Here is a 24394-nt window from a genome sequence, read left to right on the forward strand (position 1 = left end):
TAAGAAGCGGCGGCTAATTGGTAGCAGAACGCGCTAGCTGAGAATACGTTGTATTCTACATCACTGATAAGGATCTGAAGTATACAAGTCATCAGTATCAGATCTATGAGAGTTTTTGTAATTTTGCTCTAACATAAAATTCTCATTGCCACCTCCAAAGTTATATTAATTGTAAAAGTGATGCTTTGGAGAGGCTGGAAGGGGGTGTGCCCTAGCTGCCTCAGCTCCTGCCACAAACTGCTCAGGTAAGCAGGACCTGAGTGTGTTGGAAAGACTGAGTTGAAGAGCAGATTGACACAGGAGGGCTGGAATGAACTTTGGCTAGAGCAGGGCTGTCCAATCTTTTGGCTTCCCGGGGCCACACTGGAAGAAATTGTCTTGAGCCACACAAAATACACGAACACTAACGATAGCTGATGAGCTAAAAAAAAAAAAAAAAAATCGCAGAAAAATCTCATAGTGTTTTAAGAAAGCTTATAAGTCTGTGTTGGGCCACATTCAAAGTTGCCCTGGGCCACAGGTTGGACAAGCTTGGGCTAGAGCCAGAGGCCATGGGAGACAGGACTCAGGGCGAGGAGTAGGGCCTCTGCCAGAACTCCTAAGCCAGGTGCCATGCTCACCTGTAATCCCAGCACTTGGGGTAGGCCACGGGGTGGGAGGGTCACCTGAGGCTAGGAGTTCCAGAGCTGCTTTGGCAGCACAGAAGACTTGTCTGTTTTTTTAGTGTCTATTGCCCAGGCTGGAATTCCTCTCAGGTGTAAGCGATTCCTCATGCCTCAGCCTCCCAAGCAGCTGGGGTTACAGGCCCGTGCCACCACACCCAGCTGATTTTTGTAGACGGGGGTTTCACCATGTTGGCCAGGCTGGTCTCGAACTCCTGGCCTCAAGTGATCCATTCTTCTCGGCCTTTTCAAATGTTGGGATTACAGGTGTGAGCCACCCTACCTGGCCAGAAGAGCCCATCTCAACAAAAATGAAAAAATTGGCTGGATGTAGGGCACACCTGTAGACATAGCTACTCATGAGGCTGAGGTGGAAGGATCGCTTGGGCCCAGGTGATGGCACCACTATACTCTAACCTGGGCAACAGAGCTAGACCCTCTCTCATTAAGAGAAAGACAAATTTGCTCCTCTTTTAGCCCATCCAGAAGATCCTGTTTTATCTAGAAACTACCCTTGGTGTCTCCATTCTTCCTGGGTGATTTCTCCCTCTCTGCCTTCAGCAGTCACCTCTAGCTGATGACTTCCTCCTGCCCCACTTCTTTCCAGCCTCACTGCCACTATTTTAGGTAACCTAGAGTTATTGCAGGTCTTGTCTCCAGTCCACTCACTGCCTGAGGAATTGCTCAGAAACATCGTGTCCCTTGTATGGCATCCGAGGTCCTCATAATCTGGCCTGATTAACTCCGATCTCACCTCATATAGCATCCTTCCCCCAAATGTGCCTTCCTCTTCAGCTATCCTGTGGGGCTCCCTATGCCTTGGACCGGGCACTGTGCTTATCACCCCAGATAGCTGGATAAACAAAATACTCCCTGATTTTACCATCTCGTTGAGAGAGACTTAATGTAGCAGGCCCAGGTCCAGGGTTCTGTGCCCCATGTTGGAGATGCTAGGATCTCCATCCCTGGGATATTCCTATGGCATTTACCAATGTCTACTGTCACTTTCCTGGTGACTTGTCCATCTTTCCCACGAGACAGCTCCCAAGACATGTCTTACTGACCATCGGATTCCCCAGCATAGAGCATAGTTAAATGCTTGGTAAATAATGAATGGAAATCCAAATGAACACAAATGGGATTTTTTTCACCCTAAAATTTAAAAGATTCTTTGGGATAACATGCCATGTAAGTGGAAGGAAAGAAATATTGTGAGGAGTAATCTATTTTAAAAGCCACTTAACTTACTTGATTATTAGAAATAGTATAAGTTTGAGAACAGGAGAAGGGAAGGGATCTATTCAGCTTCATATTTCTTGATAGCCTCCTAACGTAACAACAAAATGCCAAAAAAAGCAAACCTGGCAGCCTTTGAAGAGCATTCATAAAGGTTTTTTGTTTTTTGAGACAGTCTGCTCTGTTGCCCAGGTTGGAGTGCAGTGGCACACCCATGGCTCACTGCAGCCTCCTCCTCCTGGGTTCAAGTGATTCTCCTGCTTCAGCCTCCTGAATAGCTGGGATTACAGGTGTGCACCACTGTGCCTGGTTAATTTTTTTTTTTGTACTTTTAGTAGAGACAGGGTTTCACCATGTTGGACAGGCTGGTCTCGAACTAAAAAAAAAAAAAAAATTCTGAGATGGCCTTTTAGAAAAAACCCAAAAACATAATTTAGAGTCATTTTGAACCACCCTTTCATGGAAACTTACTAAATACAGGGGTGACTTAGGTGTCATTACAGTTCATCATTTAAGGGTGCTCTGTGGCCCTATCTACACCCTGGTTTTCCCAACCCTTTTAAAAGACAGGATTGTTTTGTTTCTTGGCTTTCCCTTGAGCTGGATGAACTACAGACCAGCAGTCCAGGTCGGCAGCTTGTCCAGAACTTGGACGACTTGGAATTTAGTCTGCTTTCACAGGTGACAGTGTTTAAAATTCACTTATATTCAGAAAAAGAGGCTGGGCACAGTGGCTCATGCCTTTAATCCCAGCACTTTGGGAGGCCAAGGTGGGCGGATCATCTGAGGTCAGGAGTTCGAGAGGAGCCTGTCCAACATGGTGAAACCCCGTCTCTACTAATAATACAAAATTAGCTGGGCGTGGTGGCACACACCTGTAATCCCAGCTACTCGGGAAGCTGAGGCAGGAGAATTGTTTGAACCTGGGAGGTGGAGGTTGCAGTGAGCTATTGCACTCCAGCCTGCGCGACAAGAGTGAAACTGTCTCCAAAAACAATACCAAAAAAAAAAAAAAAGAAAAATGCTGGCTAAAATAACCATGTCTTTACCAAATGTTGGATGGCAGAAGACAAGACTTTCCAAACCTTTAGCTTCTCAGATATTATGTTAGACGTTCTTAGCTCAATTTAAACACTATCACTAAATAAAAAAATTCAGGAGTGACTATAGTGTGAATAATAGCTATTGTGGCTTGAATTCTGACTCAATTGCTGACTGTTTGACTTTGGGTAATTAATTACTTGGGTATTTGATTACTTAGAACTTTTTTTTTTTTTTTTTTTTTGAGACGGAATTTTGCCCTGTCGCCCAGTCTGGAGAGCAGTGGTGTGATCTTGGCTCACTGCAACATCAACCTCCCAGCTTCAAGCAATTCTGTCTCAGCCTCCTGAGTGGCTGTGACTACAGGTATGTGCCACCATGCCTGGCTCATTTTTGTATTTTTAGTAGAGACAGGGTTTCACCATGTTGGCCAGGCTGGCTTCAAACTCACAACCTCAAGTGATCTGCCCTTCTTGGCCTCCCAAAGTGCTGGGATTACAGGCATGAGCCACTGCACCTGGCTTTTTATTTTTATTTTTAACTGTTTTTGTTCACTGCTGTATCCTCAGCGCACAGAATGGTTTGTAACACGAGATAGACACCTCAGTAAAAGCCAGATGAGGGCTGGTATTAGTAAAACCTGTCAGACTGTTGCATCTGAAAATAAAACAAAAACATCGGTTCCAGGGCACTAGCCAACATGAAATACAATAAGGGTACATCTCGGTTATAGTTTACTCCCCACCCACAGCCTCCCTCTCCCACAGCGGAGAAACAATGGTGAATTAGTTCCTTCCTCAGAGAGACTTGAGGTATGTGATAAAAGACAAATCCAAGAAACAGTGAAGCCAGCTTTGCCCTAGAACCAACGGTATTTCCCACTGCAAATGATAATTACTCCCACCTACTCATCAAGACAAGAAAAAGCATCTCTGATCAATTTTCAAAAGAGGCTGGGTTGGTGTAATTATAGTTAATAATACTCATCTACGGAGCTGTTGCCCCTGACACACACACCCTTGAGTTGTCAGCCTCAGACTTCCATTTCTAGCACCTGTAAGCTGGTCATGTTGCATTGTAATGTGTCACCATGAAACGAAAGAGAAGTGCCAGGTGAGCGCTCTCTGTATATATACGTGTGTGTGTGTGCACACGCGTATGCCTTGCCTGAAAATGATTTAAAGCTGCCAACCGGGCCCCATGGAAATTCAGTCTCATTGCATAGGGCTCCAGGCAACTGAGTTACTGGACACTAGACCAGGTTTTGGGTTTTTTGAGATCAAAAATCAGCCAAGTATGTGTAAAGTAACATTTCTTACAAAAATAGATTCCTCCCTTCTCTCAACATGGCATCAGTTTTTTCAGTACATTGGCAAAGTGGATCCATCCACGATTCTGGGTCCTGGCAGATCGCCTTTGTCAGCTGGGGGAAGACTCAGGGTGACTTGAGCCACGAGGACCGCGGAGTGGACAGCCGGTACCGCGCGCTTCCCTTTCCCTTGTTCTAAACTAGGCTGGAGAAGTTCATAGGATTTGCTCGTCTGCCCCGCGTGAGCTATGAGTGTTTTCATCCAGGCAGCAGCAGGCACGAAGGAGCGCGCCGGCGCCCTCTGGCGGCGATCCTCGGGGGCGTCCGCGCCGTGCCTGTGCCCCCGGCCTCCGTAGCCTGGAGCCCCAGAGCAACTGTGATTCTGTCAATTACAGCGATCATCACAGCGAAATGAAAATGCTCTGATTATTTGTTTAGGAATAAAATGGTTCCTCCTGGAAGATGTCCCAGGACGACATTTTGCGAAGTCCTGTTTCTGGTTTTCGTGAATTAAAATTCTAGATGGGAACCTACCAGACAAGAGAAGATAATTGAAAAGGACAGTTGAAAGGACTTCTGACTTGTCCAAGAAGAGACGCAATTCCAGGTTAATCTTTAGAGTGAGTCAAAGCAACGTTAAGTATGATCTTTTTCTATGAAAGGTAAAGAATAAAATGTGGCAGAGGGTTTCTTCAACTCCTTGCCTTCCCAGTTCTGTAGAATCACCTTGCAAAAATAGAGGGGTAGCTGTGGGGTGGCGGAACGAACACAGTTTTTAGAAGCAGGGGCTTGGGGTTTGAGTTCTAAATGTGCCGCTTACTGGGGCACTTAACTTCCTTGAGACTTAGGTGCATCATTTCCAAAGGGCATGAGAATATCTCTTTTCCCCTTCCCTTCCCTCCCCCTTCCTTTCCCCTTCCCTTCCCCTTCGCTTCCCCTTCCCCTTCCCTTCCCTCCCCCTTCCTTTCCCCTTCCCTTCCCCATCGCTTCCCCTTCCCCTTCCCTTCCCCTTCTCCTTCTCCTCCCCTTCCCTTTCCCTTCCCCTTCTCCTTCTCCTCCCCTTCCCTTTCCCTTCCCTTTCCCTTCCGAGACGGAGTCTCACTCTGTCGCCCAGGCTGGAGTGCGGTGGCCCGATCTCAACTCTGCCTCCCGGGTTCACGCCATTCTCCTGCCTCAGCCTCCCGAGTAGCTGGGACTACAGGCGCCCGCCACCTCTCCCGGCTGGTTTTTTGTATTTTTAGTAGAGACGGGATTTCACCGTGTTGGCCCGGAGGGTCTTGATCTCCTGACCTCGTGATCCACCCGCCTCTGCTTCCCGAAGTGCTGGGACTACAGGCTTGAGTCACCGCGCCCGGCCGAGAATATCTTCTTATAAGGAGAGTTCAGGCTGGGTACCTGGGCTCACGCCTGTAATCCCAGCACTTTGGGAGGCAGAGGCGGGCGGATTACTTGAGCCTAGGGGTTTGAGACCTGCCTGGGCAACATAGGGAGACCCCATCTCTATGAAAATTAAAAAACATTAGTTGAGCATGATGGGGAGCACCTGTAGTCCCAACTATTCGGGACGCTGAGATGGGAAGATGACTTTGATCCCAGGAGTATGAGTCTGCAGTGAGTTATGATCTCACCCCTGCAGTCCAGCCTGGGCATCACAGTGAGACCTTGTCTCAAGACAAAAAAAAAAAGAAAAAAAGTTCAAACTCCAACCAGAACTACCATGGACTGTATCTGTGCCCATAGCCATTGCCTTTCCCCATTACCATGTATGACCTGATGGCACTTCCCTGCCAGCTACTGGGGTCCCATTCCATCTGGGCCATCGCGGGTATTGCTCCGGCAATTCTTCCTCTCTCTTCGGCATCATCAGTTTCACCCCTATAACCAGATATTTCCATTAGCCCACAGACATGGTAGGATTTTTCCTATCTCAAAAAAAGACTCCTGGCCCCACCTCTGCTGCAGGCAGCACTGATTTCTCTCCTCACTTATGTAGCGAAACGTCTCTGCTGTCCATGCTGGCCGTCCCCACTCCTCCCATTCTCCCGTGACCAACTTCATTCAACTTGTGTTCCGCAAATTCACTGGGGCTGCTTTTTCCGAGAAAGCCAATGGCCTCCACAGTGCTGAATTCTGCGATTGGTTCCCAAAGTACTGTGATTACAGGCGTGGAGTCTCTGTGCCCAGCCTGTTTGGGGAAATTTGAGTGTGCCTGGGTATTAGACAATGTTGAAAATCGCATTAATTGCATTATTTTTCATTGTGGTTCTATATGATTATGTTTCAATTGTGATTATGTATTAAAATAACCATTTTAGCCAGGCACGGTGGCTCACGCTGTAATCCCAGCACTTTGGGAGGCCAGGGTGTGTGGATCACGAGGTCAAGAGATCGAGACTATACTGGCCAACATGGTGAAACCCCGTCTCTACTAAAAATGCAAAAATGGGCGTGGTGGTACATACCTGTAGTCCCAGCTATTCAGGAGACTGAGGCAGGAGAATCACTTGAACCCAGGAGGTGGACATTGCAGTGAGCTGAGATCGTGCCACTGCACTCCAGCCTAGGCGACAGTGAGACTGTGTCTCAAAAAAACAAACCCATTTTATTATATATAATTTTTTATATACAGATACTGTATATAAAATTAAATTTAGGGGTAAATATCATAATGTCTACAATTTATTTTAAAACACTTAAGCACAGGCCAGGCACAATGGCTCATGCCTATAATCCCAGCACTTTTGGAGGCCGAGTTGGGTGGATCACTTGAGGTCAGGAGTTCAAGACCAGCCTGGCCAACAGGGCGAAACCCTGTCTCTACTACAAATACAAAAATTAGCCTGGCGTGGTGGCGGGTGCCTGTAATCCCAGCTACTTGGGAGGCAGAGTCAGGAGAATCGCTTGAACCTGGGAGACGGAGGTTGCAGTGAGCTGAGATGGTGCCGCTACACCCCAACCTGGGTGCCAGATCGAGACTCTGTCTCAAAAACAAAAAACAAAAAAACTTCGGTACAGAAAAATATATTTTCTTTTTTTTTTGAGACGGAGTCTTGCTCTGTCGCCCAGGCTGGAGTGCAGTGGCTGGATCTCAGTTCACTGCAAGCTCCGCCTCCCGGGTTCACGCCATTTTCCTGCCTCAGCCTCCCAAGTAGCTGGGACTACAGGCGCCCGCCACCTCGCCCGGCTAGTTTTTTGTACTTTTTAGTAGAGACGGGGTTTCCCCGTATTAACCAGGCTGGTCTCGATCTCCTGACCTCGTGATCCGCCCGTCTCGGCCTCCCAAAGTGCTGGGATTACAGGCTTGAGCCACCGCGCCCGGCAAGAAATACATTTTCATGCTGTTCCCTTAAAAAAAATACATGAAGCAAAACTGGCAATATATTAATAATTGTGGAACTGGGTGATGCATATACAGGTGTTTGTTATACTATTCTACTTTTCTGTATGTTTGAATGTTATCGTAATTTAAACGTATCTGGAAGCGCTCTCTGAGCTTTGGTGGAAAACCATTTGCAGGAGACTTTTTTTTTTTAAGATAGAGTCTCACTCGTTGCCCAGACTGGAGTGCTCTGGCGTGATCTCGGCTCACTGCAGTCTCAACCTCCCAGGCCCAAGTGATCCTCCTACCTCAGCCTCCTGAGTAGCTGGGGCCACAGGCACATGCCACCATGCCCGGCTGATTTTTGTATTTTTTGTAGAGACGGGGTTTTTGCCATGTTGCTTAGGCTAGTCTCGAACTCCTGAGCCCAAGTGATCCTTCTGGGCCTCCGTAAGTGCTGGGATTACAGGCGTGAGTCACCACCTGGCCTGCAGCAGCCTCCTTAAAGCGCTGTTGATTGGAAGCAACCTGCTCCACCATGGCTGCCCACCCAGCTGGAGCCTCGGGGACTGCTGGCAGGTCAGGTCCCTACGGCTCACATGGACTCAGTCACTTTCCCAGGCTGCAAACAAGGAAGCATCACTGACAGCCAGGTGGGAATTGTGCCGCCTCCACGCGACTCTTGCGGTGGCTTCTGAAAGATAAAGGGCACACCTGGGGTTGGGGGAGAGGGGAGGAATAGCATTAGGAGATATACCTAATGTAAATAATGAGTTAATGGGTGCAGCACACCAACATGGCACATGTATACATATGTAACAAAGCTGCACGTTGTGCACATGTACCCTAGAATTTAAAGTAGAATTTAAAAAAAAAAGGCACACCTGAAATGCCAGCTGCTCCCCTGAGACAGGCGGTTCGCTCAGCCAGCTCAGCTGTTCTAGCAAAAAGGCGTTTGATTCTGGGCCAAGCCCAGAATAGGGAGTGTCTCCTCATACTATGCCGCTGGCTTCCCGGAGTACAGATTTATGGCTTTTGAATGTGGGAGGAGAAAAAAAATCCTTAAATCTAAGTCAAAAGCCTGCTAAAACTACTCTCTACAGCTAAACATAAATGAGCTACAAACTCCCGTCATGCAGCCTAAATGGAGAAACTTGTGAAGGGATCCGGCCTTGGGTTACTGACATGCACAAGTGGCGTTTTTCCTGTCTTCAAAGTAAATTTTAGGAGCAATAAGTTCATTCTGATCATTGTCTCTAGGTTATGGGGTTACGGATGGATTTTTTTTTTTTTTTTTTTTTTTTTTTTTTTTTTGAGATGGAGTCTCGCCCTGTTTCCCAGGCTGGAGTGCAGTGGTGCGATCTCAGCTCACTGCAACCTCTGCCTCCCGGGTTCAAGTGATTCTCCTGCCTCAACCTCCCCAATAGCTGGGACTACAGGTGCCTGCCACCACGCCTGGCTAATTTTTGTATTTTTAGTAGAGACGAGGTTTCACCATATTGGCCAGGCTGGTCTCAAACTCCTAACCTCAGGTGATCCACCCATCTCAGTCTCCCAGAGTGCTGGGATTACAGGCATAAGCCACAGTGCCCAGCCAATTTTTGTATTTTTAGTAGAGACGGGGTTTCACCGTATTGGCCAGGCTGGTCTCGAACTCCCTGACCTTGTGATCTGCCTGCCTCAGCCTCCCAAAGTGCTGGGATCACAGGCATGAGCCACTGCACCCAGCCGGATTTTTTTTCTTTATACTTTCCTGTATTTTTTACATATTTGGCCATAACCACGTACTCTTCATGGAGTAAGAGAAAGCAAAGTAAGGCGTTTTGTCCATACTTCTAGACCCAGGCAAACTGAAGCAGAAGGGGACTTTGTTGTTTGACAGCAGGGTGGGCTTCAGGTACAGCTGGACCTGGAAGTCCCAGTGATGAACATGGATCTGGTTTCTTTCTCTCTCTTCATCCCGCAGGTCTCCCCTCTTGACTGGGCTGTAGTTTTGGGCAGATGCTTCCCTCCTGGTCCCAATACAGCTGTGGTAGTTTCAGACTCACATCCTTCTAATTTCAAGTCTAGTGGGAACAATTTCTATCCCATGATTCCTGACAAACTGTCCTTTTCATCTCTTTGGCTCCAGTTGGCTCATAGATCCGCCTAAAAAATGAAGCACTGTGGTAAGGGAGCTGGCATGACTGCTTGACTCACGCCCATGTCATATGCGTCACTCCTGAGATGGAATTGGAACCCTCTGTCCCAAGCACACGGGCTAAGAATAGGAGGATAGTTTCCTGGAGGGAATTTGGTGTCCAGCTATCACAACAGGGAATAGATAGGTAGCAAGAAAATCACAAATGCTCAGTCTTCCTACCTACTTCCAGAAAGGATTTGCAGTAATGCAGGCAGAAGAAAACTCAGGCTAAGGAGAACTGCTATAATTAACCTAGAGTTTAGTGCTGAGCTTCCTGGTAGCCAAGGCGAAAGGGAAAGACTTGTTCACAAAATGCTAACCCACCAGGATTAAACAGGAAGAATCAATACCTCTGATAAAAAATTTCCTATGACTCCAAGGCTCAGGGCTGTTTTCTACTTCTGCTTTATTCTTTCCTTCGCAATCTTTCTTTCCTTCTCAATCTTTCTTTCCTTCGCAATCTTTCTTTCCTTCTCAATCTTTCTTTCCTTCCCTCCCTTCCCTCCCTTCCCTCCTTTCCCTCCCTCCCCTACTTTCCGTCTCCCATCCCCTCCCCTCCCTTCCCCTCCCGTCCCCTCCCCTTCTCTTTTTTGAGTTGGAGTTTCCCTCTTGTTACGATTTTGGCTCACTGCAACCTCCGCCACCCGGAGGTTGATTCTTCTGCCTCAGCCTCCCAACTAGCTGGGATTGCAGGCATGCGCCACCATGCCCGGCTAATTTTTTTGTTGTTGTTTAGTTTTGTTTTTAGTAAAGACGGGGTTTCACCCTGTTGGTCAGGCTGATCTGGAACTCCTGACCACAAGTGATCCACCCACCTCAGCCTCCTAAAGTGCTGGGATTACAGGCATGAGCCACCGTGCCCAGCCCTCCTTCTCAATATTTCTTAGTTTTCATTTTTTTCCTCTTGTGGACAATCTTCATTCCCCTTTTTTCTCACATCACTGAGATGAGTCCTTATCCCATGTCTCTGTCTAGAGCCAATGTGTGGCCTGCTGGCCTCTCTTCACAGTTGGATGGGGAGACATCGGAACTTCCAGGGCTTGGACTAGCTCTGCGAGAACATGAGAACCTCCTGGAGGGAGGTGGTTAAACTTAAAGGAGGTTCAAAATTCATTGCCAGGACCGGGCGCTGTGGCTCATGCTTGTAATCTCGGCACTTTGGGAAGCTGAGGCAGGTGGATCACCTGAGGTCAGGAATTCGAGACCAGCCTGACCAATATGGTGAAACCCCGTTTCTACTAAAAATACAAAAATCAGCCGGGTGTGGTGGCCCATGCCTGTAATCCCAGCTACTCGGGAGGCTGAGGCAGGAGAATCGCTTGAATCTGGGAGGCGGAGGTTGCAGTGAGCCGAGATCGCGCCATTGCACTCCAGCCTGGGCAACAAGAGCAAAACTCCCTCTCAAAAAAAAAAAAAAAAAAAAAAAAAAAAAATTCATTGCCATTGGAGGATCTGCCAGAAACAAAGACTCAAGAGACCTAGGGTTCAGTCCTGTTTACCTTTCAAGGTCAACCACCCTCCCTGGACTCTTTAATTGAGAAATGAATGAACTGGATCAGCTGGTGACCCCAACATTCCCGCATGACTCGGCAGAACACCCGTCACATGGTGGGAACGGAGAATTCTCACTAAGGCCCGTTTCACAGTGTCTTTTGCATCAGAAAGGTTTGCAGAAATTTTTCTTCCCAGATCACATAATTTCTCACAGATCCTGAGGGTTTCACACTCAATTCTTTTTCCTGCGTTGACAGCCGGAGGAAGCACATCTGCGCAAGGCCGGTGCAATCCTGGGCTTGGGTCTCGGTTGCCAGAGCAACCAGCAGCTGCGGTGTGCAGGGCTGGCCCGCAAGCCAGGTATTTGCCCTGCAGGGAGACCTGCAGACAGATGCTGTGGCCGCTGGGGAAAAGAAAATGTTGAGCCGGTGACCCCTTCTCACCCACTCCGAGACTTGAAGTTTACAAAGTAGCTACAGGGGATTGTCAGTCCCCAGAAGTGGGAGGGAGAGGGGACCTTTTGGCCTTACTTATGTCTGGGACATTTTCTTTCCTAGATTTTGTCCTATTTACACCTTTTTTATTGCCAGCATTTTTCTGGAAAAGCCAGAGAGGAGAATAATTTGACTGTGGGAAGGAAATGGTTTGCAAACCTTCCTGTAGAATCTGTCCAGTCTCTCTTTGGTTTACTCTTGTAGTCTGATCGTGTTTTCATGTGGAGTTTTATAGTCTACTGAGTATCTCTCCTTTTTACTACAGGAACGTGTGCCAGTGGGCAGCATCCTGGGGAGGGCTAGTTAAAATGCAGATTCCGGGCCAGGTGTGGAGGCTCACGCCTGTAATCCCAGCACTTTGGGAGGCTGGGGTGAGCAGATCACCTGAAATCAGCAGTTCGAGACCAGCCTGGCCAAGATGGTGAAACCCCGTCTCTACCCAAAATACAAAAATTAGCTGGGCATGGTAGTATACACCTGTAATCCCAGCTACTTGGGAGGCTGGGGCAGGAGAATTGCTTGAACCCGGAAGTGGGAGGCTGCAATGAGCCAAGATCGCACCACTGTACTCCATCCTGGGCCTCAGAGCAAGACCCCAGAAATATGCAGATTCCGGGGCTCGGTCTCAGCATTTCTGAGACAATCTGGTGGAAGTGAGTCCATAAATCTGCATTTTTAATAAACAGGAGGTCATCTGATTTTTTTTTTTTTTTTTAAGATGGAGTCTCTCTCTGTTGCCCAGGCTGGAGTACAGTTTTGTGATCTTGGCTCACTGCAACCTCCGCCTCCCGGGTTCAAGCAATCCTCCCACTTCAGCCTCCTGAGCAGCTGGGATTACAGGCATGTGACACCACACCTGCCTAATTTTTGTATTTTTAGTAGAGATGGGGTTTTTTTTTTGTTTGTTTGTTTGTTTTGAGACAGAGTCTCGCTCTGTCTCCCGGGCTGGAGTTGCAGTGGCCGGATCTCAGCTCACTGCAAGCTCCGCCTCCCAGGTTCACGCCATTCTCCTGCCTCAGCCTCCCGAGTAGCTGGGACTACAGGCGCCACCACCTCGCCCGGCTAGTTTTTTGTATTTTTTAGTAGAGACGGGGTTTCACCATGTTCACCAGGTTGGTCTCGATCTCCTGACCTCGTGATCCACCCGTCTCGGCCTCCCAAAGTGCTGGGATTACAGGCTTGAGCCACCGCGCCCGGCCGAGATGGGGTTTTGACATGTTGGCCAGGCTGGTCTCGGATTCCTGACTTCAGGTGATCCACCTGCCTTGGCCTCCCACAGTGTTGGGAGTACAGTTGGGAGCCTCCGTGCCCAGCCACTCATCTGATTTAGTTGGACCCGAGAACAACGTTTAAAATCATGTTAAGAACTGGGTATATATTGGCCAGTAACCTTAGTATTTTAGGAGGCCAAGGTGAGAGGATTGCTTGAGGCCAGGGGTTTGAGATCAGCCTGTGCAACATAGAGAGACCTCATCTCTCTAAAAAATTAAAGTAATTAGCCAGGTTTGTAACCCGTAGTCCCAGCTACTTGGGAGGCTGAGACCAGAGGATCACTTGGGCCCAGGAGTTCCAGGCTGCTGTGAGCTAGGATTGCGCCACTGCACTCCAGCCTGGGTGACAGAGCAAGACTCTGTCTTAAAAGAAAACAAAAACAAAACAAAAGCACAAACTGATGGAAAATGAAAGGAGAATGACACTAATATTGTTCAGGCCACCAAGCCTGCCTGTCCACGCCTGCAGCTGGGTGCCTCCCTGGGCACATGTTTCTTGCCTGTCCGAAGTCCTTCTCCCTGACTTTGGGAATAGCAGCCTGATTTAGTTTTGGAGAGCCATCCATTCAGCCCCCACTCCACGTGGAGCCAGTGGTGGGATGAAAATCACTGTGCCTGCAACCCACCCAAGCCAACTCCTCTGTCCCAGAGGTCACTCCTTCTCTTTTCTCCCCCTTTCCTCCCCCTCTCCCTCTCTTTTTCCTTCCCTTCTCTTTCCCTCCCTCCCTGCCTTCCTTTCCTCCTGCCTCCTTCCTCCCTAGAGTTTGGGTCCACCTCTGTTGAGTGTCACCAGAGAGCTCTGATCCCACAGGTGCACAGTCCGTGGGGCTCTGTGTCTCGCTGACATGGGCTGTCCGTCTCCCAAGTGAGGATCATCGCACGGCCTTAATTCTTTCAGTCGTTCATTGGGGAATACGGTCTCTGATCTCATAAGAATTTACCCAGGACATATTGAGACTCTGCCTCTAAAAAACAAACAACCAACAAATAAAACCCCCAAAAACTATTGGCAGAGGTAGAAATAAGAAGTCTATTGAAAAACAACAACAGCAACAACAACAAAAACAGGCCAGGTGTGATGACTCACGCTTGTAATCCCAGTACTTTGGGAAGTGAAGGTGGGAGGATCCCTTGGGACCAGGAGTTCAAGACCAGCCTGGACAACATCGTGAGACCCCCATCTCTACAAAAAAATTTTTCTTCTTTTTTTTTGAGATGAAGTCTTGCTCTTGTCTCAAGCTGGAGTGGAATGGTACGATCTCGGCTCATTGCAACCTCCGCTTCCTGGGTCAAGCAATTCTCCTGCCTCAGCCTCCCGAGTAGCTGGGATTACAGGAGCATGCTACCAAGCCTGGCAAAATTTTTTTTTTTTTTTTTTTTTTTTTGAGACGGAGTCTCGCTCTGTCGCCCAGGCTGGAGTGCAGTGGCTGGATCTCAGCTCACAGCAAGCTCCGCCTCCCGGGTTCATGCCATTCTCCTGCCTCAGCCTCCCGAGTAGCTGGGACTACAGGCGCCCGCCACCTCACCCGGCTAGTTTTTTGTATTTTTTAGTAGAGACAGGGTTTCACTGTGTTAGCCAGGATGGTCTCAATCTCCTGACCTCGTGATCCTCCTGTCTCGGCCTCTCAAAGTGCTGGGATTACAGGCTTGAACCACCGCGCCCAGCCAAATGTTTTGTATTTTTAGTAGAGATGGGGTTTCACCATGTGGGCAAGGCTGGTTTTGAACTCCTGACCTCAGATGATCCACCTGCCTTGGCCTCCCAAAATGTTGGGATTCTACAGGTGTCAGCCCCTGCGCCCTGCCAAAAAATTTTAAAAAAACTTTTAGCCGGGCATGGTGGCATGTGACTGTAGTCCCAGCTACTGGAGAGACGAGCAGGAGGATGACTTGAGCCGCGAGTTTGAGGTTACAGTGAGCTATGATTGCATAACCTGGGCAACAAAGTGAGATCCTGCCTCAGAAAACAACAACGAACCGCCAGAAAACAAAAACCCCTTTCCTTGGTTCTGCCTATGGAGGTGACATTTATTTCCTACGCTGAATGATGGCTCCCTCAGACCCCTCATGGAGCCTAAGAGCATCCAAAAGAGGACCAAAAGCTTCATCCGGCACCAGTTAGACCAGTTCCTGGTCCACTACATCAAGGAGCTGGAAGTGCTGCTGATGTGCAGCGAATCTTACTGTGCAGGGACCGCTTGCCATGCCTCCTCCAAGAACCTCAAAGCTGTTTCAGGAAGAGCAACCCAGCTGCCGTCAGAGTCAGTAATCCCAATGCCGGGCTGCCCGGCCAAGAAAATGAATGGGCAGCCATGTACACATTTTATTTGTGTTTAAATAAAGCCATAAAAGTTGCACACACAAAAAAAGGCCAGGTGCGGTAGCTCATGACTGTACTATAATCCCAGCACTTTGGGAGGCTGAGGCAGGTGGATCACCTGAGGTCAGGAGTTCGGGACAAGCCTGGCCAACATGGTGAAACCCCCATCTCTACTAAAAATACAGAAATTAGCTGGGCGTGGTGGCACGTGCCTATAGTCCCAGCTGCTCAGGAGGCTGAGGCAGGAGAATCGCTTGAACTTGGAAAGTCGAGGTTGCAGTGAGCCCAGATCGCGTCACTGCACTCCAGCCTGGATGTCAAGAGCGAGACTGCGTCTCAAACAAAAACAAAAACAAAAAAGAGTGAAGAGTCTGCTCGGGCTGTCTGGAATTGTAGAAGGGCCCCTCGCCGGGCGCGGTGGCTCACGCCTGTAGTCCCAGCACTTTGGGAGGCCGAGGCGGGCGGATCACAAGGTCAGGAGATCGAGATCATCCTGGCGAACACGGTGAAACCCCGTCTCTACTAAAAAAATAAAAAAAATTAGCCAGGCGTGGTGGCGGGCACCTGTAGTCCCAGCTTCTGGGGAGGCTGAGGCAGGAAAAAAAAAAAAAAGGGCACCTCCACTTTGGAGAACTTTCTTTTGGCTGCTTTGTCCCTCTCTCCTCTCCTGGGTGGACCAAGGGACAGGCTGCCATGACTTTCTTCCAAGGTAGAAACACCAGCAGGTCACTGCTCATGTTGTGTATTTAGAAACCTTATTTAAAAAACTGGATTGCAAAGTAGAGAGTAGCTCAAAGGATGAAACCGTTTTTTCCCCAATGGCTTTTGTGAGTCTATTACCAACAGCCTAATTTTGCTTTAATCAAATGTTTTTATGATGCTAGCTGATGATGTCTAAATACAAATTAAAGGTTTTGTTTTGTTTTCCTGAGAATAGTGGCTTAAAAAATACTAACATGGAAAAATAATGAATGATTTTGCTGACAGCAGTACTGTTTGCAGATTTGTTTGCAGTACTGTTTGCAGTTTTATGGTGAAAGAAAATAATTTAGCAGCTAAGGTGAGTTTGTGCCTTGCCTTAGCATGTGGTACTTATGAACTGTGCAGTGTGGGTCTACACCTAGAACTTTCCCTCAGGACAGAGATTTAACAATTAGATGAACCGCAGGAAGCTTCCTTTAAACAAGCAAATATTTCCAGTTGACAACAGGAATGTAAACGCGACTCCAATCAGTGAATATGCTAAAAGCTCTTTCCTGTCTGAGATACTAGCTGTGCTCAGCGGACAGGGCAACATTTCTCCCTTTGTCTTCTCACTTACTCATCTCCATTAAATTACTTACCATCAATTCATAGACCGTTAGGGCCAAGCTAATTTTTAAACACTGACTAAAATTCTGCAAAGAGCATATATAACACAGGTTGGGAGAGTGTCCTCAGAAGTTGGACCTAGAACCATGTCATGGGTAGTATTCTCTGCTTTGCCTTGTGGGGTTGAATGTGGGAAAACATTCTTTTTTGTTTGTTTGTTTTTTGACATGGAGTCTCACTCTGTCTCCCAGGCTGGAGGAGTGCAGAAGAACGTTCTCTGCTCACTGCAACCTCTGCCTCCCGGGTTCAAGCGATTCTCCTGCCTCACCCTCCTGAGTAGCTAGGATTACAGGTGTATGCCACCACACCCAGCAAATTTTTGTATTTTTAGTAGAGACGGGTTTCGCCATGTTGGTCAGGCTGGTCTCGAACTCATGACCTCAGGTGATCTGCCCGCCTCGGCCTCCCAAAGTGCTGAGATTACAGGCATGAGCCACCACGCCTGGCCACATGTGGAAAAAACATTCTGATCCAGGAACCTTTGGATTTCTCTGGGAGGAAACAGGTCTGTGCTCCAGCACTTCGCACTCATTATGGGGCTCTTGGGAGAAGGCAAGAGGGAGAGACGGAGGATGCCGGTCTCCATGCAAGTTCATGGCTGCCAGGTACAGTGGCTCACACCTGTAATCCTAGCACTTTGGGAGGCCAAGGTGGGTGGGTTGCCTGAGCTCGGGAGTTCGAGACCAGCCTGGACAACACAGTGAAACCCCATCTCTACTAAAACGTAAAAAATTAGCTGGGCACGGTGGCATGCGCCTGTAGTCCCAGCTGCTTGGTAGGCTGAGGCAGGAGAATTGCTTGAATCCAGGAGGCGGAGGTTGCAGTGAGCTGAGATTGCACCACTGCACTCCAGCCTGGGCAATTGAGCAAGACTCCATCTCCAAAAAAAAAAACAAAAAAAAAACAAAAACAAAAACAAAATGAAACACAGCTTTTCTGGAACAACAGCTCAAGCTGTGTGTGTGTGATAGTTAACTTTATGTGTCAACTGGGAGGGTGTTTTTGTATGAGATCAACATTACAGCCAGGCATGGTGGTGCACACCTGTAATCCTAGCTACTTGGGAGGCTGAAGTGGGAGGATTGCTTGAGGCCAAGAGTTTGAGGCTGCATTGGAACTATGATTGTGCCATTGCACTCCAGCCTGAGCAACAGAGCAGGACCTCATTTTATATTTAAAAAGAATCCCAAAGCATATTGGTAAACTCTGAGCAAAGCAGAGGCCCTCTCTAATGTCAGTGGGCCTCATTCGATTAGTTGAAGGTCTGAGTAGAACAAAAAGACTGGCCTTCCCAAGCAAGGGGGGTTATCCGGCAGGGCGCCCTGGGACTTCTCTGCACCTTCCGCTCTCCTGGGTCTCCACTCTGCTGGCCCACGCTGTGGGGTTAGGGCCTGCCAGCCTCCACAATCACACCAGCCCATTCCTCCGCGTGAATCTCTTCCTCGCTCTACACACATCCTGTTGGTTCTGTTTCCCTGGAGAACTCTGACTAACACAGCATGTCCCGCTGGTCCTGGCTCATTTGTACCAGATCTTGGACTTTCAGTGGAGGGGCCTTCATAGATAACTGCTCCAGTCTTCCAGGAAACCCCTCTCCCAAAAACTCCCGCTGCTCGACCTTCTTGGTGTGCTTGGGCGCCATCTAGTGCCTACCGCAGGCACTGCAATGTCCTAGCCTACGCGCCTCATTTTCATCACTTTCATCACTGTCATCACCGGTTTAATTCTCTAAGCACCTATTAGTAGACCTCCATATTCGTATGCATCATTCGCTCTTTTGTTCGCGCTACAAACACTTAGTGAAAGCTTGTTTAGGCACAAGGCATTGCCACAGATGCAAGACCGCCCAACAGGTGGCTTCTCCCCTTTGTGGAGCTCGCAGATCAGCTGGAGATAGGGAATAAATGCAGATTTCAGTCAGGAGAGAGCAGGACCCGGCGAAAAGCATGACAAGGAGCTCAGGAGCTAAGGGGGTGAGCAAGCGGGCTGCGGGGAGGGCCACTGTCGATGCAGTGTTTACTGCGTTCCAGGCATGGAGCGAGCTCTGGACACAGAGGGGTGATGGTCACTCCCGGTAGCGGCATCCAGCCTGCTGGGGCCTCTTCTCCCCTGCTTGCATTCGGATTGCGCCCTAGGAGAGTTAGTGCTGGTCCCCAGGCCACAGCACCGGGAATGACTTCCTTGCATTTGCCAGAGTGTGGCAGTGGTTCTTCAAAGATCAGGCTCTGCAGTTGGAAGCTCCAGGCGAGACACTTGTGCTGCAGCTCCTGAGGGCTGCCTTGCTGGGAAAGGGTCGGGACGTCCCACCGGGGATTAAGGTGAGGGTGGGGATGCGGCCAGACCCCTGCTTGTTTCCTACTCCCCAGGGCCTGACCCCTCACCCCTCACTCTGCGGAGAATTGATGAGGAGGAAACAAGGGGAAGCCTTTGAGTCCCTGTACCCCTGGTGCCCGGGCTCCTGCCCCGTTCGGACCACCAGCACTTCCCCGCTCCCCGTCATGTTTCGCCATGGGACTCCGGTCAGCAAGGATCCCGCTGAGCTCACACGTGCTCGGGGAGTGGCCCTGAGACTTGGGTGCTCCTTCCCAGGAGGCTGACTTTGCTGGCGAAGCCACTGTAAGCCAATAGTAATGACCACTCCGAGCCGACTGTGCGCAAGGTGCTGAAAGCTGTTAGGTAAGTCACCTCTAACCCCTCTTCTTCTTTTTTTCTTTTTGAGACAGAGTTTCACTCTTGTTGCCCAGGCTGGAGTGCAGTGGTGCGATCTCGTCTCACTGCAACCTCCGCCTTGCGGGTTCAAGTGATTCTCCTGCCTCAGCCTCCCAAGTAGCTGGGATTACAGGCATGCGCCACCATGCCCAGCTAATTTTGCATTTTTAGTAGAGACGGGGTTTCTCCATGTTGGTCAGACTGGTCTTGAACTCCCGACCTCAGGTGATCCGCCTGCCTTAGCCTCCCAAAGTGTTAGGATTACAGGCGTGAGCCACTGCGCCCAGGCAATCACCTCTAACCCTTCTAAGCCTTTCTAGGTGGTGTTCTTGTTTCACACGGATGTGGCAATTGGCTCAGAGGGTTGAGTTCATTAACAGGTGAAGTGAGGCTGGGAGCAGTGGCTCAGGCCTGTAATCCCAGCATTTCGGGAGGCCGAGGCAGGTGGATCACTTGAGGTCAGGAGTTCAAGACCAGCCTGGCCAACATGGTGAAACCCTGTCTCTACTAAAGATACAAAAGTTAGCCGAGCATGGTGGCAGGCACTTGTAGTCCCAGCTACTCGGGAGGCTGAGGCAGGAGAATCGCTTGAACCTGGGAGGCGGAGGTTGTGAGATCTCACCACTGCACTCCAGCCTGTGTGACAGAGCCAGACTCTGTCTCAAAAACAAAACAAAACAAAACACAACAACAACAAAAACTCCAGCAAAAGTGAGTGTGGAGCAGGCGGAGGTTGGCCTGGTTCCAAGTCCCCGTCCTCATGTGCCCATCGCTGCTGCCCAAGTAGGCAGTTGTGGTAGGTGGGAGAAGGCAGGGGCTTTCCTTGTGAGCTGATGGCTTCTCTCTCTCTCTCTTTTGAGATAGGGTCTTGCTCTGTGACCCAGGCTGGAGTGCAGGGGTGCCATCATAGATTGTTGCAGCCTCCAACACCTGGGCTCAAGTGATCCTCCCACCTCAGCCTCTCGAGTAGCTGGGACTACAGGCATGCACCACCATGCCTGGCTACTTTTTAGATTTTTTTTGTAGAGATGGGATCTTGCTATGTTGTCCAGGCTGGTCTTGAACTCCTGGCCTCAAATAATCCTCCTATCTTGACCTCCAAAGTGCTGGGATTACAGGCATGAGCTACCATGCCTGTATTGCATCTCTCTTTTGTTTCTTTTTGAGACAAAGTCTCACTCTTGTCACCCAGGCTGGAGTGCAATGGTGCAATCTCGGCTCACTGCAACCTCCGCCTCCCAGGTTCAAGCGATTCTCCTGCCTCAGCCTCCTGAGTAGCTGGGATTACAGGCATGCACCACCATGCCCGGCTAATTTTTGTGTTTTTAGTAGAGACGGGTTTCACCATGTTGGTCAGGCTGGTCTTGAACTCCTGACCTCAGGTGATCCACTGCCTCAGCCTCCCGAAGTGCTGGGATTACAGGTGTGAGCCACTGCGCCTGGCCACGTCTCTCTTTAGAGACCTCGCCACCCTGGGGACAGGCCTGAGTCTTGGCCCTAAGGAGGGGCCTGCACCGCTTCATCCCATTCCTTCGACAGACTCTGACTCCATGCCGGTCACTGAGGCCTAACCTGGGTTGAGGGAGACCCAGGATTCTTCTTTCTGAGAATCTTGCCATCCACAGGGGATGTCACTATTATTCAGCCCTAGTCTGTCATTCACAGGTGAGAAGACTGCGGACAGGAAGGTCGGGGGTGCTGAACCCTGGTTTCCTGCTGTGGGGTGCATCACTGTCATTCCCCCCGGGATGAAGTGGCACCTGGAATGCCGCCTTTGAGCTGTACTTCTGCCTTCCCATGTCTATTCCTAAGCTCTGCCCAACGCTTCTCACAGAGTGGGCATCTCTTAGACGTTCCAAAATTGTGGACGATTGTGCAACACAGTCTCCTCTGGAGGGGCCATGTGGACCGTGGGAATCGAGTGACGTCTGGTCTCCAGTGTGGGAGCTTCCTGGTTACAGAGGGCCTCCTTCTCTTAGCAAGACAGGAGCTGCGTGTGTCTTCCGATGCCCAGATCCGACTGGGACAGCAGCGCTCCCTGTTCCGCGAAATCCTCTGGCGAATCAGACAGTGGGTCCTTGATAAAATCAGTAACACGTGCCCCAGCTCTGCCTGCCGGGACGGCAGTAAATCTTCACATTTTTGCCACATCACTGCTTCTCTGACAGCTCAAGATGTTTTTCTGCTTCTGAGGATCCCTTTATTAAAAGCCTTGGAGCCCCACGGCCGTGTTAAGCAGCGCTCCCTCCGGCGCCTCCCTGCCTTGCCATTTTCCCAGCTCAGCTTCTGCCTCTCCGCGTCTCCCACAAGCTTTCCACATCATTCATTCTGACATTTGAAAGTCTCCAAGCTTGTTCTGAAATGCCACAAACACTGCCATTGTTATATGCCGGGCCTGGAATGCTGAGAATCCCAGGACGCTGGGGATGGGCCTCCAGCCTTGCAGGGTTGCTGAGCAGCTGCGCAGGGCCTGGGGATGTGGGCTGAGGACGAAGGCTGCTCCTGTTCCTCTGTGGACCGCACCAGGCCCAGCGGCGGCTGCCTTCCCGGCCTTCCTCCATTCCCACTGCACCAGGCCCAGCGGCGGCTGCCTTCCCGGCCTTCCTCCATTCCCACCGCACCAGGCCCAGCGGCGGCTGCCTTCCCGGCCTTCCTCCATTCCCACCGCACCAGGCCCAGCGGCGGCTGCCTTCCCGGCCTTCCTCCATTCCCACCGCACCAGGCCCAGCGGCGGCTGCCTTCCCGGCCTTCCTCCATTCCCACTGCACCAGGCCCTGGTTCTGTGCTTCCCACAGACTCACTCACTCCAGCCACTCCATTGATTGAGGAAAATCATCCCTCTTTCCCGCATTGCATGGTTTCTTCTGCTTGGAGACAGGTCTGCTTGCTTGTGACAGGTTCTTTAGTTTTCAGGAGATGATGTCAGAGAAAACAAACCTTGATGTGTTTGGGTGTTGGGTGTCCAGCCATGACATCTGTCTTCTTACAGGTTTTTTTTTTTTTTCTGAGACGAAATCTCACTCTGTTGCCCAGGCTGGAGTTCGATTTCGGCTCACTGCAACCTCCACCTCCCGGGTTCAAGCAATTCTCCTGCCTCAGCCTCCCGAGTAGCTGGGACTACAGGAACCCGCCACCACGCCCTGCTAATTTTTGTATTTTTAGTAGAGACGGGGTTTCACCATGTTGACCAGGCTGGTCTCAAACTCCTGACCTCAGGTGATCTGCCCTCCTCGGCCTCCCAGAGTGCTGGGATTACAGGCGTGAGCCACTGCACCTGGCCTCATTTTTGTATTTTTAGTAGAGACGGGGTTTCACCATCTTGGCTAGGCTGGTATTGAACTCCTGACCTCAGGTGATCTGCCCACCTTGGCCTCCCAAAGTGCCGAGATTACAGGTGTGAGCCACTGCGCCCGGCCTGTCTTCCTATAGTTCTTATGCTGGCTGAAGTGCTGTTTTCATTAAGATTCATACCCAGTTGGCTTTGGCCACAGGTGCTATCTTTGCAAGTGCGCAGCGCTCTTTCAGGCCGCTGGGACCTGCTGGCGTCTGGAGTGCCGCCCTCCAGCTGTGCCGCCGTCTTTCTGTGCCTCTTTCTCACAGAGAGGGCACCTCTTCGTTTCCAGCACTCTGAACGAGGGTGCAAACACTGCTGTACCCCACATCTTCTGTGGGACACCACACTCCAATTTTGCTTTAGGCGCATAGGAATCAGCAGACGCCCTGCTGGCTTCATTTTTACTAGTTGTTCCCAGACTTTTGGATTCGTAGGCTAGAAAACTGAAAACAACAGGGTAGACATAGGTAATCAAGTTTTATTTTGCCTAGTGAAGACATAAACAAAACCAAACAAAACGACGTCTACAATCACAGACACTCTCATGTCCTACAACAAAGCACATTTTAACGCCAGAAAAGTAGGAGGAAGGGAATAAAACCAGAGTGAAAGACAGCGCTTGCCAGGAAAGGACGGATCTCATGCTGACAATTTCACTGCGGAGGGATGGAAACGTGGCCAAAGCTTAGCAACTGTGAGTGAGCCAGCATTTCATTCATTATTTATTTATTATTAGAGACAGGGTCTCACTGTGTTGCCCAGGCTGGGGTGCCGTGGTGCCATCACAGCTCCACTGCAGCCTCAGATTCTTGGGCTCAAGTGATCCTCGTGCCTCAGCCTCCCGAGTAGCTAGGACTACAGGCTTGCACCACCACACCCAGCTCATTTTTAAGTTGTTTGTAGAGACGGGATCTCACTATAGTGACCAGGCTGATCTCGAACTCCTGGCCTCAAAAGATCCTCCCGTCTTGGCCTCCCAAAGTGCTGGGATTACAGGCATGAGCCACCTCACTCAGCTGAGCTAGCATTTCCGAATCGTGGGTCGATGATGGAAGCAGAAGGTGGCACTCCAGATGCCAGCAGGTCCCAGTGGCCTGCAAGAGCGCTGCGTACCTGCAAAAATAGCACCTGTGGCCAAAGCCAAGTGGATATGAATCTTAATGAAAACGGCACTTCAGCCAGCATAAGAATTATGCCAGTGCACCTCAAACTTTAACGTGTGCATACATTTCCGGGGGAGTCTTGCTAAAATGAAGATTCTGAATCCTTAGGTCTAGACTGGACCCAGGACTCTGCCTTTTCACAGCCTCCCAGGCAATGCTGGCGTTGCTGTTCCTCACTCCGCGCTCTGAGTTGCAAGGTCTACACAATGCCAAAAGCAATCTTGTAGTTCAGTCATGTGAGTGAAGAAAAAAGATTAGGTAAAATGATTATTTCATGTCATGCAAACAAAAAAATCATTTTTCTTTTTTTTTTTTTTTGAGACGGAGTCTTGCTCTGTCCCCCAGGCTGGAGTGCAGTGGCCGGATCTCAGCTCACTGCAAGCTCCTCCTCTCGGGTTCACGCCATTCTCCTGCCTCAGCCTCCCGAGTAGCTGGGACTACAGGCACCCGCCACTTCGCCCGGCTAGTTTTTTGTATTTTTTAGTAGAG

This window comes from Macaca nemestrina, chromosome 1 (assembly GCF_043159975.1).
Source record: "Macaca nemestrina isolate mMacNem1 chromosome 1, mMacNem.hap1, whole genome shotgun sequence".
Taxonomy (NCBI): domain Eukaryota; kingdom Metazoa; phylum Chordata; class Mammalia; order Primates; family Cercopithecidae; genus Macaca; species Macaca nemestrina.